The sequence below is a fragment of the Solanum dulcamara genome, chromosome 3, assembly GCF_947179165.1.
Source record: "Solanum dulcamara chromosome 3, daSolDulc1.2, whole genome shotgun sequence".
In the NCBI taxonomy this organism is placed as follows: domain Eukaryota; kingdom Viridiplantae; phylum Streptophyta; class Magnoliopsida; order Solanales; family Solanaceae; genus Solanum; species Solanum dulcamara.
Genome location: NC_077239.1, coordinates 42065019 through 42082711, shown reverse-complemented (window position 1 = coordinate 42082711; position 17693 = coordinate 42065019). Strand labels below are relative to the sequence as shown.

The window sequence follows — 17693 nt, the reverse complement described above, 5'->3', positions numbered from 1 at the left end:
TTCATGGTTTCCAAATATCCATCATTTTAGACATGGGCCTTAGTTCACCACCTAGTTTCAAAAGTTCTTTCGAAAGATCTAGGTTCAAGGGTGAAACTTAGTACCGCATTCCATCATAGATAGAAGTCAGGTAGAGCATATGATTCACACTCTTAAGGACATATAAAGATCTTGTTTTATTTTCTTTCAACATATTTGGAATGACCACCTGCTTTTTAGAGAGTTTTTATTCAAAGGCATAACCAGATGGCTCCTTATAAGGCAATTTATGGGCCGAGATTTAGATCACCAATTAGATAGTTTGAAGTTGATGAATCAGAGTGATAGTGCCTTACTTTTTTCATCAATATATGGAGAAGGTGAATATCATCCAAGAGAGGTTGAAAACTGCATAAAGTCGTCAAAAGTTTTACATAGAGTTAGCCAAAGAGCTTTGTAGTTTGAGGTGAATGATTTAGTATATTTGAAAGTTTTGCCCATGAAGGGTGTTATAATATTTGGGAAGAAGGGGAAGATCAGTCCCCATTACATTGGTACCTAATAGATTACCAGGAGAGTTGGCAATGTAGCTTATGAATTAGAGCTACCATCAGAGTTAATAGTTGTCCATCCAATGTTTCACATTTCTATGCTTAAGAAGTGCTTAGAAGACTCTTCTCCTATTGTTCCTAAATGATGAATTGGTGTGAAAAATAACTTGTCTTATGAGTATATTCTGATTGAGATTGTTGATCATCAAGTTCGCAAGTTAAGAACCAAAGAGGTTATGTCAATCAAAGTTTGGTAGACAAATAAGTTTGTTGAAGAGGCTACTAGGGAGGCAGAAGAGGATATGAAATTTAGATACCATCATCTATTCGTTCCTCCTAGCTTTGATGTTAAAGGTAAGAATCGTTTCCCCATCTTAGATTTAGTTTCTTTTCAGTTCTTGAATCCTATTCATACCTTATCTTAATTCTTATCTTGTTCATCATTCGAGGATGAATAAACCTAAAGGGCATATATTTTAACACCCCAATATATTCTTACTTAGATCAGTCCAGAAGCCCCCAAAATAGACTTCAAATTTAGTTGAATCCTGACTTTCATAGATTCCATCTACATGTCCTACAAGGTTCCATGGTCCGTAGTTGGTCTAGTGGAGTAAGACATCAAAACCAATCCTTAGGGGATGAGATCTACGGATTGTATAAACTTCTCTAGGTTGTATACTTGAACAGTAGACCATGTTCAAAGACTTAGAAATTCTAAGTGTGTAGATAAGCACTTATACGATCCGTAGAGTCTATGGATGGTAGAAGGTCTCATGGACACAACTTCAGAGACCCTATCTCAGTTTATCTTCTATTCCCCCTTTATGACTCGTAAAAGGGTCTGCTGACTATAAAACTTTCCATAGACCCAACCTCAAAGGACTCTTTCAATGCATTTTTCACTAGTAGGGTTTATGACCAATAGAAGGGTCTACAGATAGTAGGAGGTCCTATAGAACCAAGCGCCAGAGGACAATTTTCTAGTAGGATTTCTATGGTTGAATTCTACAACATTAGAAGCTTCTACTGACTGTAGATGGTAGCCCATAAATGGCTCCTATAGAAGAAGTGTCTTCTTCGAGTTCTTCAAGTAACTAGTTCTTCCATGTATTTAATGCTAGTTAGAGTGTTGGACTAAGTTCTTCAACACGCCATTCATCTACATTAAATCTCAAAAATTTTATTTAGGGTTCTTACCCAAGTTTATTTAGATTCTTGAATTGAATTTGCATTTTTTCTATTGAATTTTTAGTACTATTAGTGAATATATATTTTTCCTATCTGAATTTTGATTTTCTTAATGTATAGTCATGATTATTCCTCCATCAACCCTACCTAGTTGATAAGTTAAAGTTATTGTATTGTTATGCATTATGCATAATTTTCAGAACATGATTAAGTAAACAATTGTAAAACCCTGAGATAATCTAATATAGATCAGTCCCAAAGAACACAAAGAAAAACTGAGTTTCTACATTAAAAAAGTCTTTAATGGTGCCAGCTATGGCTCATATGAAGCTCTATGGACCTTAAAAGGGACTGATAGAACACTCCCAACCTTAGTAAAATTTTAAAGGTACTAAAACACTTCTAAAATGGTATTTACGACCATTATAATTTTTTACGAACTATAAGAAGAGTCTGTACAAGTGACCATGGAGCCCAGTTGATAGACCCATTCCATGAGGTTTCCCACAATCTGTAGAAGATTTTACAACCTATAGATAGTACTTATTGACCCTACTTTGCAATTTCATTAGATATTGGAATATGCACCCATTTCTACAACAAGGGTATATGATTCATCTGAGGGTCTATGAGAAGGGTCAGTAGACACAAGAGTCAAGGAAACTCAGTGCTCTTCTATGAGCTATGCACAACCATAAGTGGATCTATGACCCATTAGAGGGACCTATAGACTAAAGCATACAAATTCTAATAGGTTTAATTTATGGCCCCTAGTCTCGACGAGGGGTCTTCTATGACTCGTAGGAGTTGACGACTCTAAGACAATTTTAATAAAGGGTAGTTTTATCTTTTCTCACTCTTTTAAAACAAAAATCCTGATGTTGTAGGAATAATCTTTGTCCTTTATCAGTAACCTACCTACCTTTTCTCTCACTAACACTTAGAAGTTTAAAGGTAGGATTAGGGAGGAGAAAATACTAGGGTTCAAGCATTTTAATCATGTTTTTCAATTTTCTTCAAGAACATCATTCTCCCAGGTATGTAAGTCTCATTGTAGCATTGGGATGAGTTCATCCTTGTTCCCTACATCCACATTCCATTGATATGAGTTCAAACTTGTGGTTTAGTCCCATTACATTTAGGTTTCGAGTTAGTTATGATGTCTTTCATTGAGCTCTCTGTATAAATTATTCTGTTGTTATTATTCCCATAAATTCAAAATCTTGAATTTTTTTTCCATGTTTATATTAACATAAATCCTAGTTAAGTATTTAATATTGCTTTTACTATGCATTTTTTTGAGTTTAAGAATGATATATTTTAATATCTTGATTGAAGAAAGAGGTTTGAGCACATTATATCCCTTGAGTTCTAATGCTTTAAATTACTGATTTTATGCATGGTTTCACTAAGTTTAAAGAGTTAAGGGTATTAATCATTACTATGAGAATGAGGTTTGAGATGACACGAGTAGTCCCAAGATGCATACTTATTTCAGAAAGAGTATTTAAAATGTTTTGAGAAATGTGTTTGAGCTTATCAAAGTAAAGTCCAATGAGACTAAGTGACAAATATTTTGAGTATTTTCACTTAGCAGACTATATGAGAGTTATTGCATAATTTTTTAGAGGTACTATTAAGTATCAATTTGATTAAGAGTTTAGATAACTCAAACACCATAAACTACGTAGCCAGAGTAGGATAGGATCGTGTCATTTGTTCAGGCGAATCTTTACTTTATTCCTTGATATAGACTTTAAATGGATCAATGAGTTGAGTTTATGTCCCTTATCCTAAAAAAATGTAATGGACGACTATGGTAATGTGAGCAGTATGTTGTATCATCAAAAGACTCATAGTGAATCTTTTCATTTAGAGAAACTCCACAAAAGAGAAAACATTACGTTTATATCAAGTTGCATATACTTACATATATTTCATAAAGGATTGACTTCTATTTTACACTTGCATGCTTTATTAGTGTTGAGTTACTTCACTATTTGTTTAGAAGTATTCCGTTCAGTAATTTCCATTTTAGCTAATTTACATATCATATATTTCATGTACTTACATCTTTTGATGCTATATCATTTTATGATTGGGATATAGGTCTTGAGATCCTCAAGAGGAACATTGTTGATGATCACATTCATCCAACTTTGATGAGACCTCCTTGCATTTAAAGGAACTATTTCAATTTTATTAATTAGTATTATAGTATTAGTTTTTTGAGGTAGCTATGGGACTTCTTGATACCCATCTACAATATCTAAAGGATTCGTGGACAGAATTTAAAGTCAGTCTAATAATTCATTTATGATGTTTTAAACATTGATTTTATTATATTCAGAGACTGATTTTCATATATGATAAGTTTAATTTTAATATACTTTTAATGATCACCCCTTTTTAGATAACCTTTCTATCGAATTTGAGACCCCCACTAAGTAGTTAGCCATGCCAATGGTTCACTTAATACCAACAACAGTTTTTGTTTCCCGGCTATGCCTAGGGTGTAGACTAAAAGTGTGACTCCCTTGGTATAAAAGCCTAGATTTCAAGAGTCTTAGGATGACTGCAAATCCGAGTATAGTAGAGTCCTCCTTATCTGTGTGAAGTACGCCACCTCTAAATATGGAGGCTACATGACATTAGGAATTGTGTCACTTTTTTTAGATTCCAAATTTGTGTGATATCATTTTAGTTTATAAAATTTTCGTCTAACTCATACATTTACACACTTTCAGAACATGCTTCCAAAACACACTATCAGTCAGAGTAGTATCACTGACACTGAGATCCTATCAACTACTATGCTTCCACTATTACGAATGTAGTAGGAATAGAGTAGGAGTAGATGAGTGAGAAAATGACAATGGAGCTCAAGAGGTTCTGAAGAGGTTAAGATATAAATAAGTTATGTACACTAAAGTATTATAGAGGAATCAACAACTAGAGAGTTCTATGTGGGAAGCGGAATCGGAAATGATAAAGCGTTATTTGTATCTCTTTCCTTCCACTCAAGCCTAAAGCTACTAAGTTATTAATGATTAAATTGATTAAAATCCTATGTTTGAATTCCATATGTCATTCATATGCATGAAACATTCATCAAAATGATTTTTCTCAAGGACTATGTCTTATGTTAAGTATGAAGTTTACATGTTCTATGCATTTTTGAAAGTATCCTCATGTCCATATTGGGTTTCTAAGTCCATTTTTATTTTATGTCCTTATTGTATTACGAGGATCGCATTCGAGGACCAATGTTATCAAAGGGGGAGGTATTGTGATAATCTTCAAAATGCTCACAAGTGCCTTAAGAGTGCCTTAGGAATAGGCCGCTAATTTAATGCATTATCCTTAACCCTTTTGGAAAAATCGACTTCAGAATATCGATCAGGGGTTGAAACATCTCAGTGGATTTTTAGGACTCGTATATAGAAGGATAGATTTTTTAAAGAAATTGTGCAAAAGAGTTAAGTGCGCAGCAAGTACGCATCGTGGACTTGCTTGACTCTGCATCACAGACCTGGCAATGCTTTTCTGGCCAAATTTAGTTTTTAGTAAGGAAACTTTAGAATTTTCCCTAATTTTTAGCTAATGAACCTAGATGTTTTTAGGACCTAACTCGACTCTATATATTAACCTTAACCTCTAATTCTATTCATTCTTCTACAATTCACCTACTCAAATATTTCTCTCTTTACAAAAGACTCTCAAGGACTTCATTGAAGACTTTAAATAAATTCACTCAAGCTCTCCATCAAAATTTTCAAGTTCTTCTTAATTACTTGGTTTCATTACTTAAGGTATGTGGGTATTGATTCATGGATTCTTTCAGCCATGAAGCCCAATCATTTTCTCAAAGTTTTTTATCAAATTAAAGTATGGTATTTTATGAGTTTTATGATATCTATTCCAATTGCATTGATTATGATTATGAATCTATTTTGATATAAGTTGATGGTTAGTGCTTTGAATTGAACAATTTTCCATGAAATCTCCCTATTTTGATCTCTAGTGTTCATGATAAAAAATATGAGTATTTTCAATTATACTTCAATGATTTTATCTTTATGAATTATGTATGGCGAAGCTATTGGATCCATATATTGAGTATGTATGACCCGCCTAGCGAGGTGAAGTCTACCTTGGCAAGTAGATTCCCCTTTTCTTCGTTGTATAGGGAGACAACGGGATTCCATGTTATAACTCGCATGGTCTTATTGTCGGTTATGGTTCCTATCCCATATATGTATGATCTATTAGAACATTCTTCCTCGAATGTTTAAACAAAACTTCCCTCAACACATACTTTCATCCAAGTACTTATTATACGAGTTTCAGGATTTGGGGTTACCTGTACACATCGGGAATAAGTATGAATAGTTGTTTTTCCTGCCCTCTTTAATCTCCCAGGTCATCCCTTTTCTAGTTTTTGTTTTGTCACAATACCTTGATGGAAATCATGTTCTAGTTTGCAACATTCTAATTTGTCGATCCAAGATGGCTATATGTTTTCCTCGCAGGATTCTATTTCCTGAACATCATCTATGGGACATACCTTGGATGGCTCACCAGTACCCTTGCGAAGCATCTCTATCTGATGGACTAGGCATATAGTTTCCCAATTAGGTGATAAGCTCAACTTACCAGCAACTTTGTACACCATACAAGCAACGTGATAAGGTATAATGTATTTTGGTCTAAGTTTCCTTTTTTTGGGTGAATCTGTTATGAACACCCAATCATTAATTTAAATTCTGAATGTCGATGTTGATTAACTGTATATTACTTCTGCCGACTCTAGGCTGCTGGTTAACAGCTTGCTCAATCATGTCGGGTCTTTTAGTCTTTGCCCGAATAAGGGGACTTACATACTCTACCATACAATATCTTATAGGGGGTCATCTAGATACTGGAATGGTAGCCATTCTTATAGGCAGACTCAAAAAGTGGTAGATTATCATCCTAGTTACTCTCGAAGCCAAACACATGGGCTCGCAATATATCTTCTAGCGTTTAAGTGGTACTCTTAGCCCATTTATCAGTTTTGAGGGTGAAGTGCGATACCAAAACCCGCCTGTGTTCCCACTCTCTTCTTAGACTGATATTCAAGCACTAGCCGTATTTAAGCCCCTCTACTCAAGACAATAGTTGTGGGGACCTCATGTATTACTCCTCAACTTCCGTAAATAACATTAACTGGTACCATGTTGAAGAACTGTGGCATTCAAGTGCGCCATCAGTTTGTAATTAGCTAATCCTGCTTTTTTTGCTTAAGTCTCCCTTTTTTTTTACAATTCCCTCAATGTAACTTATAGTACTTTAGGTACATAATCTCATATCGTTTCTCTACTACTAGTCAGATTCTTCAATCTCGTGCAATCATACTAGCACTAACGCACAAAATTCCATCTAATTTTCAAAGTTAAGCGTGCTTGGGCGAGAGTAACACTAGGATGGGTGACCTTCTTGGAAAGTCTTCATGTCGCGTTTCGTTGTAATCCTTGCAATAATGTGCGGGCCATTCAACTTAGCCCAAGTTTTACCTTAGCATCGTCTCGCTAGTCTTCATGTTTTTCGTTGCCCTTTCCTCCCTTATCCTATAATCGATATCTTGGTAGATCCTTGGTCCAACCATAGATATGTCTTAGTTTGCCCGTAGTGCTAATTCTGTCTTCATAGTTTGGCTTAACCTATCTTCATATTTCTCGGTATGATATTCAAAATATTATAACTCTATTGCCATTAGTATTTCTTTTATCATGTACTTACTCACTTAGCCTAATGCTTATATATATATATATATACCCATAGATCACACAACCATTCTAATGTAACTTATATGAGGTAGACGTAGTCTTTCCATCTCTTGGTTTATTCTACTGTACATATCTTACTCACAGTGGAACTCGCTGGTCCTATCTCGTTATACTTCTTTTCTTTCTCCTCATTCTCTTTTTTCTCTTCTCATCTTCTACCATAGAAAGTTGTCTATTCCTTTTTCTTGGTTATTTATCCATCGCAACACCACTTGCGACCAACTCTATAGCCAACCTTTTCGCTTTTGGTCTAACATAATGTTATTATCCTCCCTAGTGTCTCTTAAGTTATTTGATATCCTTTCATTTCTATACGCTTTTCTTTTTTATCTGCAACCACCTTCTAGCATCATGTCATTCAAGGTCTTGATAAAAACTTCTTGACACTACCTTACATAGCAGTCTGGCTTCCATCCAACTATTGATTATTTCCAGACCTTCCTAACTTGGTTCAGCAAGGGATCTTATTGAAGTTTAAGCTTCCATTTTAAATATGCTGTCACATCAATTGCTTTTACCTTACCTTTGTCATTCTCTTATTGGCTTTCCCCCTTTAGAGGGTACCTACACCTTTATCTGCTTATACCTTTCTCTATGTCTCTATGTCCAGCCTCAATTTCATCCAATCTCTTTCCCTAATCTACTTGATATCATATCCTATCTCCGTCTCTCTGCATATTTTATAACCTGACTATCCATGTACAGAAGCTTGGGTAACTCACGAAGCATCGAGAACCTTTTCATACATAGTGTGACACCTCGTTTATTAATATGTACTTGAGTAATGGGACCCATGGAGAAACTTGTCCAAGGCCACCTTCTACTTATCTTCATCCAAGAATTGATTAGCACATATAGTCTTTCCAGTTCCAATTAGGCAGTGTTAGTATTCCGATGATAAATGTTCAAGGTTTTCTTGAAGTCGTAGCTTTATCCCAACCTACATGCTTTTTTTCTTGGAGTGAATATAGGTTACACCAATTATTTCTTATGTTTGTCGTCTTCATCTCTTAAGGGTTACACTATTTTCGGGGCGACGTTCTGTACATGTGACATTCTTTTGTACCTTATGGCCCTTGACCTTACTGTGTGCCCAACATAGGCTTTTAACTTAGTCAACGTATACCAAGTATGCCTTACTAGAGGTCTTACATAGGTAAATCGAGTTATACGACTCATCTCTTGGCCTCCAATTCTTCTCGAATTCTCACGACTCTATTTCCAACCTTCCCTCTCACAGGGTGTCTCATTCTGCTTTTCTTAGGGTTTTTTGATGTGTATGGACAGTAGGGGTCTCATGGCCACTTTCAAGAAGACTAGGAACACGTTTCATGGTTCAGAGGTGCGAGGTGTAACATCCTTCTCCCTATTAGAACATTCTTCCTCGAATGTTTAAACAAAACTTCCCTCAAAACTTTATGCAAATTGTAGGGAGATTCTTTGTTATTACCATAACACATACTTTCATCCAAGTACTTATTATACGAGTTTCAGGATTTGGGGTTACCTATACACATTGGGAATAGGTACGAATAGTTGTGTTTCCTGCCCTCTTTAATCTCCCAGGTCATCCCTTTTCTGGTTTTTGTTTTGTCACAATACCTTGATGGAAATCATGTTCTAGTTTGCAACGTTCTAATTTGCCGATCCAAGACGGCTATAGGTTTTCTTCGCAGGATTCAATTTCCTGAACATCATCTATGGGACATACCCTGGATGGCTCACCAGTACCCTTGCGAAGCATCTCTAACTGATAGACTGGGTGTATAGTTTCCCAATTAGGTGATAAGCTCAACTTACCAGCCACTTTGTACACCATACGAGCCACTTGATAAGGTATACTGTATTTTTGTCTAAGTTTCCTTCTTTGGGTGACTTTGTTATAAACACCCAATAATTAATTTGAACTATGAATATCGATGTCGATTAACTGTATATTACTTCTGCCGACTCTAGGCTGCTAGTTAACAGCTTGCTCAATCATGTCGGGGCCTTTTAGTCTTTGCCCGAATAAGGGGACTTACACACTCTACCATACAACATCTTGTAGGGGGTCATCTGGATACTGGAATGGTAGCCATTCTTATAGGCAGACTCAAGAAGTGGTAGATGATCATCCCAGTTACTCTCGAAGCCAACCACATGGGCTCGCAATATATCTTCTAGCGTTTAAGTGGTACTCTTAGCCCATTTATCAGTTTTGAGGGTGAAGTGCGGTACCAAAACCCGCATGTGTTTCCATTTTTTTCTTAGACTGATATTCAAGCACTAGCGTATTTAAGCCCCTTTACTCAAGACAATAGCTGTGGGGACCTCATGTATTACTCCTCAACTTCCGTAAATAACATTAACTGGTACCATGTTGAAGAACTGTGGCATTCAAGTGCGCTATCAGTTAGTAATTAGCTAATCCTGCTTTTTTTACTTAAGTCTCCCTTTTTTTTTACAATTCCCTCAATGTAACTTATAGTACTTTAGGTACATAATCTCATATCGTTTCTCTACTGCTAGTCAGATTCTTCAATCTCGTACAATCATACTAGCACTAACGCACAAAATACCATCTAATTTTCAAAGTTAAGCATGCTTGGGCGAGAGTAACACTAGGATGGGTGACCTTCTTGGAAAGTCTTCATGTCGCATTTCGTTGTAATCCTTGCAATAATGTGCGGTCCATTCAACTTAGCCTAAGTTTTACCTTAGCATCGTCTCGCTAGTCTTCATGTTTTTCCTTGCCCTTTCCTCCCTTATCCTATAATCGATATCTTGGTAGATCCTTGGTCCAACCATAGATATGTCTTAGTTTGCCCGTAGTGCTAATTTTATCTTCATAGTTTGGCTTAACCTATCTTCATATTTCTCGGTAGGATATTCAAAATATTATAACTCTATTGCCATTAGTATTTCTTTTATCATGTACTTACTCACTTAGCCTAATGCTTATATATATATATATATATACCCATAGATCACACAACCATTCTAATGTAACTTATATGAGGTAGACATAGTCTTTCCATCTCTTGGTTTATTCTACTGTACATATCTCACTCACAGTGGAACTCGCTGGTCCTATCTCGTTATACTTCTTTTCTTTCCCCTCATTAACTTTTTTCTCTTCTCATCTTCTACCATAGGAAGTTGTCTATTCCTTTTTCTTGGTTATTTATCCATCGCAACACCACTTGCGACCAACTCTATAGCCAACCTTTTCGCTTTTGGTCTAACATAATGTCATTATCCTCCCTAGTGTCTCTTAAGTTATTTGATATCCTTTCATTTCTATACGCTTTTCTTTTTTATCTGCAACCACCTTCTAGCATCATGTCATTCAAGGTCTTGTTAAAAACTTCTTGACACTACCTTACATAGCAGTCTAGCTTCCATCCAACTATTGATGATTTCCAGACCTTCCTAACTTGGTTCAGCAAGGGATCTTATTGAAGTTTAAGCTTCCATTTTAAATATGCTATCACATCAATTGCTTTTACCTTACCTTTGTCATTTTCTTATTGGCTTTCCCCCTTTAGAGGGTACCTACACCCTGATCTGCTCATACCTTGCTCTATGTCTCTATGTCCAGGTTTAATTTCATCCAATCTCTTTCCCTAATCTACTTGATATCATATCCTATCTCCGTCTCTCTGCATATTTTATAACCTGACTATCCATGTACAGAACCTTGGGTAACTCACGAAGCATCAAGAACCTTTTCATACATAGTGTGACACCTCGTCTATTAGTCTGTACTTGAGTAATGGGACTCATGGAGAAACTTTTCCAAGGCCACCTTCTACTTGTGTTCATCCAAGAATTGATTAGCACATGTAGTCTTTCCAGTTCCAATTAGGCAGTGCTAGTATTCCGACGATAAATGTTCAAGGTTTTCTTGAAGTAGTATCTTTATCCCAACCTACATGCTTTCTTTCTTGGGGTGAATATAGGTTACACCAATTATTTCTTATGTTTGTCATCTTCATCTCTTAAGGGTTACACTATTTTCGAGGCGACGTTTTGTACATATGTCATTCTTTTGTACCTTATGTCCCTTGACCTTACTGTGTACCCAACATAGGCTTTTAACTTAGTCAACGTATACCAAGTATGCCTTACTAGAGGTTTTACGTAGGTAAATCGAGTCATACGACTCATCTCTTGGCCTCCAATTCTTCTCGAATTCTCACGACTCTATTTCCAACCTTCCCTCTCACAGGGTGTCTCATTCTGCTTTCCTTAGGGTTTTTTGATGTGTATGGACAGTAGGGGTCTCATGGCCACTTTTAAGAAGACTAGGAACACGTTTCATGGTTCAGAGGTGCGAGGTGTAACATCCTTCTCCCTATTAGAACATTCTTCCTCGAATGTTTAAACAAAACTTCCCTCAAAACTTTATACAAATTGTAGGGAGATTCTTTGTTATTACCATAACACATACTTTCATCCAAGTACTTATTATACGAGTTTCAGGATTTGGGGTTACCTATACACATTGGGAATAGGTACGAATAGTTGTGTTTCCTGCCCTCTTTAATCTCCCAGGTCATCCCTTTTCTGGTTTTTGTTTTGTCACAATACCTTAATGGAAATCATGTTCTAGTTCGCAACCTTCTAATTTGCCGATCCAAGACGGCTATAGGTTTACCTCGCAGGATTCTATTTCCTGAACATCATCTATGGGACATACCCTAGATAGCTCACAAGTACCCTTGCGAAGCATCTCTATATAAACTGGGCGTATAGTTTCCCAATTAGGTGATAAGCTCAACTTACCAGCAACTTTGTACACCATACGAGCAACTTGATAAGGTATAATGTATTTTTGTCTAAGTTTCCTTTTTTGGGTGACTCTGTTATGAACACCCAATCATCAATTTGAACTCTGAATGTCGATGTCGATCAACTGTATATTACTTTTGCCGACTCTAGGCTGCTAGTTAACAGCTTGCTCAATTATTTCGGGGCCTTTTAGTCTTTGCCCGAATAAGGGGACTTACACACTCTACCATACAACATCTTGTATAGGGTCATCTGGATACTGGAATGGTAGCCATTCTTATAGGCAAACTCAAAAAGTGGTAGATGATCATCCCAGTTACTCTCGAAGCCAATTACATGGGCTCGCAATATATCTTCTAGCATTTAAGTGGTACTTTTAGCCCATTTATTAGTTTTGAGGGTGAAGTGCGGTACCAAAACCCGCCTGTGTTCCCACTCTTTTCTTAGATTGATATTTAAGCACTAGCCGTATTTAAGCCCCTCGACTCAAGACAATAGCTGTGGGGACCTCATGTATTACTCCTCAACTTCCGTAAATGACATTAACTAGTACCATGTTGAACAACTGTGACATTCAAGTGCGCCATCAGTTTGTAATTAGCTAATCCTGATTGTTTTGCTTAAGTGTCCCTTTTTTTTACAATTCCCTCAACGTAACTTATAGTACTTTAGGTACATAATCTCATATCGTTTCTCTACTGCTAGTCAGATTCTTCAATCTCGTGCGATCATACTAGAACTAACGCACTAAATTCCATCCGATTTTCAAAGTTAAGCGTGCTTGGGCGAGAGTAACACTAGGATGGGTGACCTTCTTGGAAAGTCTTCATGTCGCGTGTCGTTGTAATCCTAGCAATAATGTGCGGGCCATTAAACTTAGCCCAAGTTTTACCTTAGCATCGTCTCGCTAGTGTTCATGTTTTGCCTTGCCCTTTCCTCCCTTATCCTATAATCGATATCGGGGTAGATCCTTGGTCCAACCATAGACATGTCTTAGTTTGCCCGTAGTGCTAATTCTGTCTTTATAGTTTGGCTTAACCAATCTTCGTATTTCTCAGTAGGGTATTCAAAATATTATAACTCTATTGCCATTACTATTTCTTTTATCATGTACTTACTCACTTAGCTTGATACTTATATATATATATACACCCATAGATCACACAACCATTCTAATGTATCTTATATGAGGTAGACGTAGTCTTTCAATCTCTTGGTTTATTCTACTTCACATATCTCACTCACAGTGGAACTCGCTGGTCCGATCTCCTTATAATTCTTTTCTTTCCCCTCATTCACTTTTTTCTCTTCTCATCTCCTACCCTAGGAGGTTGTCTATTCCTTTTTCTTTGTTATTTATCCATCGCAACACCACTTGCGACCAACTCTATTGCCAACCTTTTCGCTTTTGGTCTAACATAATGTCATGATCCTCCCTAGTGTCTCTTAAGTTATTTGATTTCCTTTCATTGCTATACCCTTTTCTTTTTTATCTGCAACAACCTTCTAGCGTCATGTCATTCAAGGTCTTGTGAAAAACTTCTTGACACTACCTTACATAACAGTCTGGCTTCCATCTAACTGTTGATGATTTCCAGACCTTCCAAACTTGGTTCAGCAAGGGATCTTATTAAAGTTTAAGCATCCATTTTAAATATGCTGTCACATCAATTGCTTTTACCTTACCTTTGTCATTCTCTTATTGGCTTTCCCCCTTTAGAGGGTACCTACACCTTTATCTGCTTATACCTTGCTCTATGTCTATGTCCAGGTTTAATTTCATCCAATCTCTTTCCCTAATCTACTTGATATCATATCCTATCTCCGTCTCTCTGCATATTTTATAACCTGACTATCCATGTATAGAACCTTGGGTAACTCACGAAGCATCGAGAACCTTTTCATACATAGTGTGACACCTCGTCTATTAGTCTGTACTTGAGTAATGGGACTCATGGAGAAACTTTTCCAAGGCCACCTTCTACTTGTCTTCATCCAAGAATTAATTAGCACATGTAGTATTTCTAGTTCCAATTAGGCAGTGCTAGTATTCCGATGATAAATATTCAAGGTTTTCTTGAAGTGGTAGCTTTATCCCAACCTACATCCTTTCTTTCTTGGGGTGAATATAGGTTACACCAATTATTTCTTGGGGTTAAACTATTTTCGGGGCGACGTTCTGTACACGTGTCATTCTTTTGTACCTTATGTCCCTTGACCTTACTATGTGCCCAACCTAGGCTTTTAACTTAGTCAACGTATACCAAGTATGCCTTACTAGAGGTCTTACTTTACCCCAGTATTATTGTACCACACCGTTATGTTCATACTTACATATCCCCCCTTTTTGTTCATACTCATATTCAATTCATAACATCTCTATGGGGTGCTTCTATTAGCATTTCTTCCTCTAATCAATCGGTGAAGAACTAATAAACTATTATCATAAAACACTTTCCAACAACCGTTAGAGAAAACTAGAATCCCTTAAACATCATAGTGCTTCTTAACACTTGACCTACATGGTCTCCTTCTAAATTTATCCTCGAGTTATGAAATAATTATCTAATTCTTAACTAAGAGTTGGGGGCTTGGTACTTCTCAAGAAAAGTGAAACTCAATTGCTGGACATCTTACCCTTTTATCTGAGCTTTTTTTTCTTATTTTTGGTCATACAACACAAATACGACTAGAGGTACCATAGTCTGAACTTTACTACTCAGATAGGCTTTTGTTTCTCCGAAATAAAATTCTACAAGTAAAAAGGGTGCCCCTTATCAACGACCTAAAGGGTACCTCTTACAGCTTTAGTTAAACATCGTAGGGGTACTTGGTATAAAATTTCAAGGCATACTAAAAGTCTATGTTTCATTCCCTTTTCTTATTCTGGGAAAATTTCGTAGAGTTTTCTCTCTATTTTTTACTTATCCCAAACCTTCACGCAAAAAATACCAATAATGCCTCACAGGGCCAAGACATATATATATTCATAATATATCACAGCCACACTGGGCTTCTAATATTATCTCAAATCGCAGCCACATAGGGCCTTCAATATCAACAATAATATGAAAATAATGGACTTACCTCTTGAAATGAGACAAGCCAGAGTTGATAAATTTCTATAATTGAAGAAGAATGATCAGAGTATTCGGGATTATAACTTTTTATTTAACTCACTTGCGAGACATGCACCTACCATTATAACTGACATGGTGGATAGGGTGTATCGCTATGTGATAGGGCTAGATCGTTACTTAATTAATAGTTGTATGCGATGGCTTCTCATCCAGGCATGGATATTGCCAAAGTAAAGGCATATGTGCAAGGGGTAGAGGATCGGCAGAGAGGGTGTCAGTCCGATCAAGGTTATGACAGAGGCTAGTGGAAGAGAACTAAATCAACTTGTTATTATTGTGAGTGTCGAGGCGGGAAACCTCTACAGTATAGAAGATATCCTCCTAGCCAGCCTAGAGTGCACCCTTATAGTGTGCAGACAAGACACTTGATAGCCCAGGGTATGTGGAAGCCAGACAAAGCTCTAGAGTCTCGGGCTCACTGATGAATAGAGGTAGTTGTTTCACTTGAGACCGTCAATGCCATTTTATGAGAAATTGCCCACTTAAGGGTAAACCAAATAGTGCAGCTCGGTCTATGGGGTAGATTACTATTTCTTCTTCTTCTTTTGTAGCTATGCGCCCTGTGGAGTAGGGTATACAGGCACTAGCAGGTCGTGGTAGAGGCCATGGGGGAGCTTCTAGTTCTAGTAGCCTTTTAAATCACAAGTATGCCTTGGCTAGTAGGTAGGATCATGAGGCGCAACCAATGTAGTTACAGGTATATCATTAATCGTCTTCCAGGGTTTATGCGTATCAATAGATTTAGACTTCACCCCTTATCATATATATCTCCTTTTGTTATTGGTATTGGGCACCTTATGTAGCCATGATATGTAAGTATATGTTGGCCCTGCGAGGCATTGTTAGTATCTCCTGAATGTAGGTTTTTAGATAGGATGGAATATAGAGGAAACTCTGCCAAAATTTTCCTAGAAGTAAAAAGAGGATGAAAAATAAGGTTGTAATATATCTTGAAAGATCGTATGCATAATAACGGTAATTAGAGGATCGATACTGGGATGGTAAGAAGAATGGTGATGGATATGAATATCTTAAGACAGCTGGTAGGATATGTGAAATGGAAGGAACCAGAAAATGAAAAGGATTACGCCTACCATATACAAGTTGTATAAAGGTAGTGGTATGACCTCTGAATATTTATATATGCAACATAAGACCAAGCAGATGAGTACATAAAGAAAAGAGGGTTATGATATTTTGGATATGTTATAGACAATTACAAAAAGAAGTTCCACCAAATTACAAAAAAGACATGGCCAAGGCTGAACTAAAGAGTTACCCTGATACCGATTGTAAGATAAAATAGGAGAGGGCAAAGCAAAACATGAAGACTATCAAGATGATGCTAAGGTAAATCTTGGGCTAGGTTGAGTGCTGTTGCATATTATTGTAAGCATTGTAATGTAATGGGTGATAGAAGGGGTAGCATGGAAGAATCCAAATTAACGATGAAGCAATGACATGAGAGTATGTACTGAGAGTGTTATAAGTTGGGTTAAGGGAGTTGTAAAAAAGGATCAAACAAAATGAGCTGGATTAGCTGAGTACCAACGGATGACTCACTTATGTGCCATAGTTCTTCAATATAATACCATCTAGTGACAAGCAAAATACAGAATGACTATAGGGGTCATGGTGTGGGGGAACTTCGACATCGCTTAGTAGTAGAACAAACCCCAAAAAGGTAAGGGTAACGGTTGATGTCATCTAATGGAGGCAAGAAGTAATACATGAGGTCGAAGATTCCAAAATACAACCCTGGCTACAAGACTAACTTTGCACTCTATAGACAGATGATTCTATATGAAATGTTATCCGCAGATTAACAATATTAACCCATGTTCCTTCAATCAAGAAATACCTATTTAGAGGAGATTATGTGAATTTATAGGTCGAGAGGGTGGTGAGACCTTACAGAGTTCTCATAGTTAGTGTCTTGGACGAAGGAGCCTAATTTACAGCCAACTACTAAAGATCAAACTATGAATAGATTGGAAAGACAGATAGGTCTTCGTACACCATTGTACCCTTAAATCAAGGGACAAATTACGCTTACTAGCTAAATGCTAGAGGATATGTTGTGGGCCTATACTGTTGAATTCAAAGGTATCTCAGATAATTGCCTACTATATATCAAGATTACTTATGATACTAACTGTTATTCTAGTATCCAGATGACCCCATATAAGACTTTGTAGGGCAGATAGTGTAGGTCACCAATTGGTTAG

General features: G+C 36.8%; 1 pseudogene; it reads left to right on the top strand.

The window, feature by feature from the left end:
* Nucleotides 1-13045: 13045 nt before the first annotated feature.
* Nucleotides 13046-13165, top strand: LOC129883823 (5S ribosomal RNA; annotated as a pseudogene).
* Nucleotides 13166-17693: the final 4528 nt, after the last annotated feature.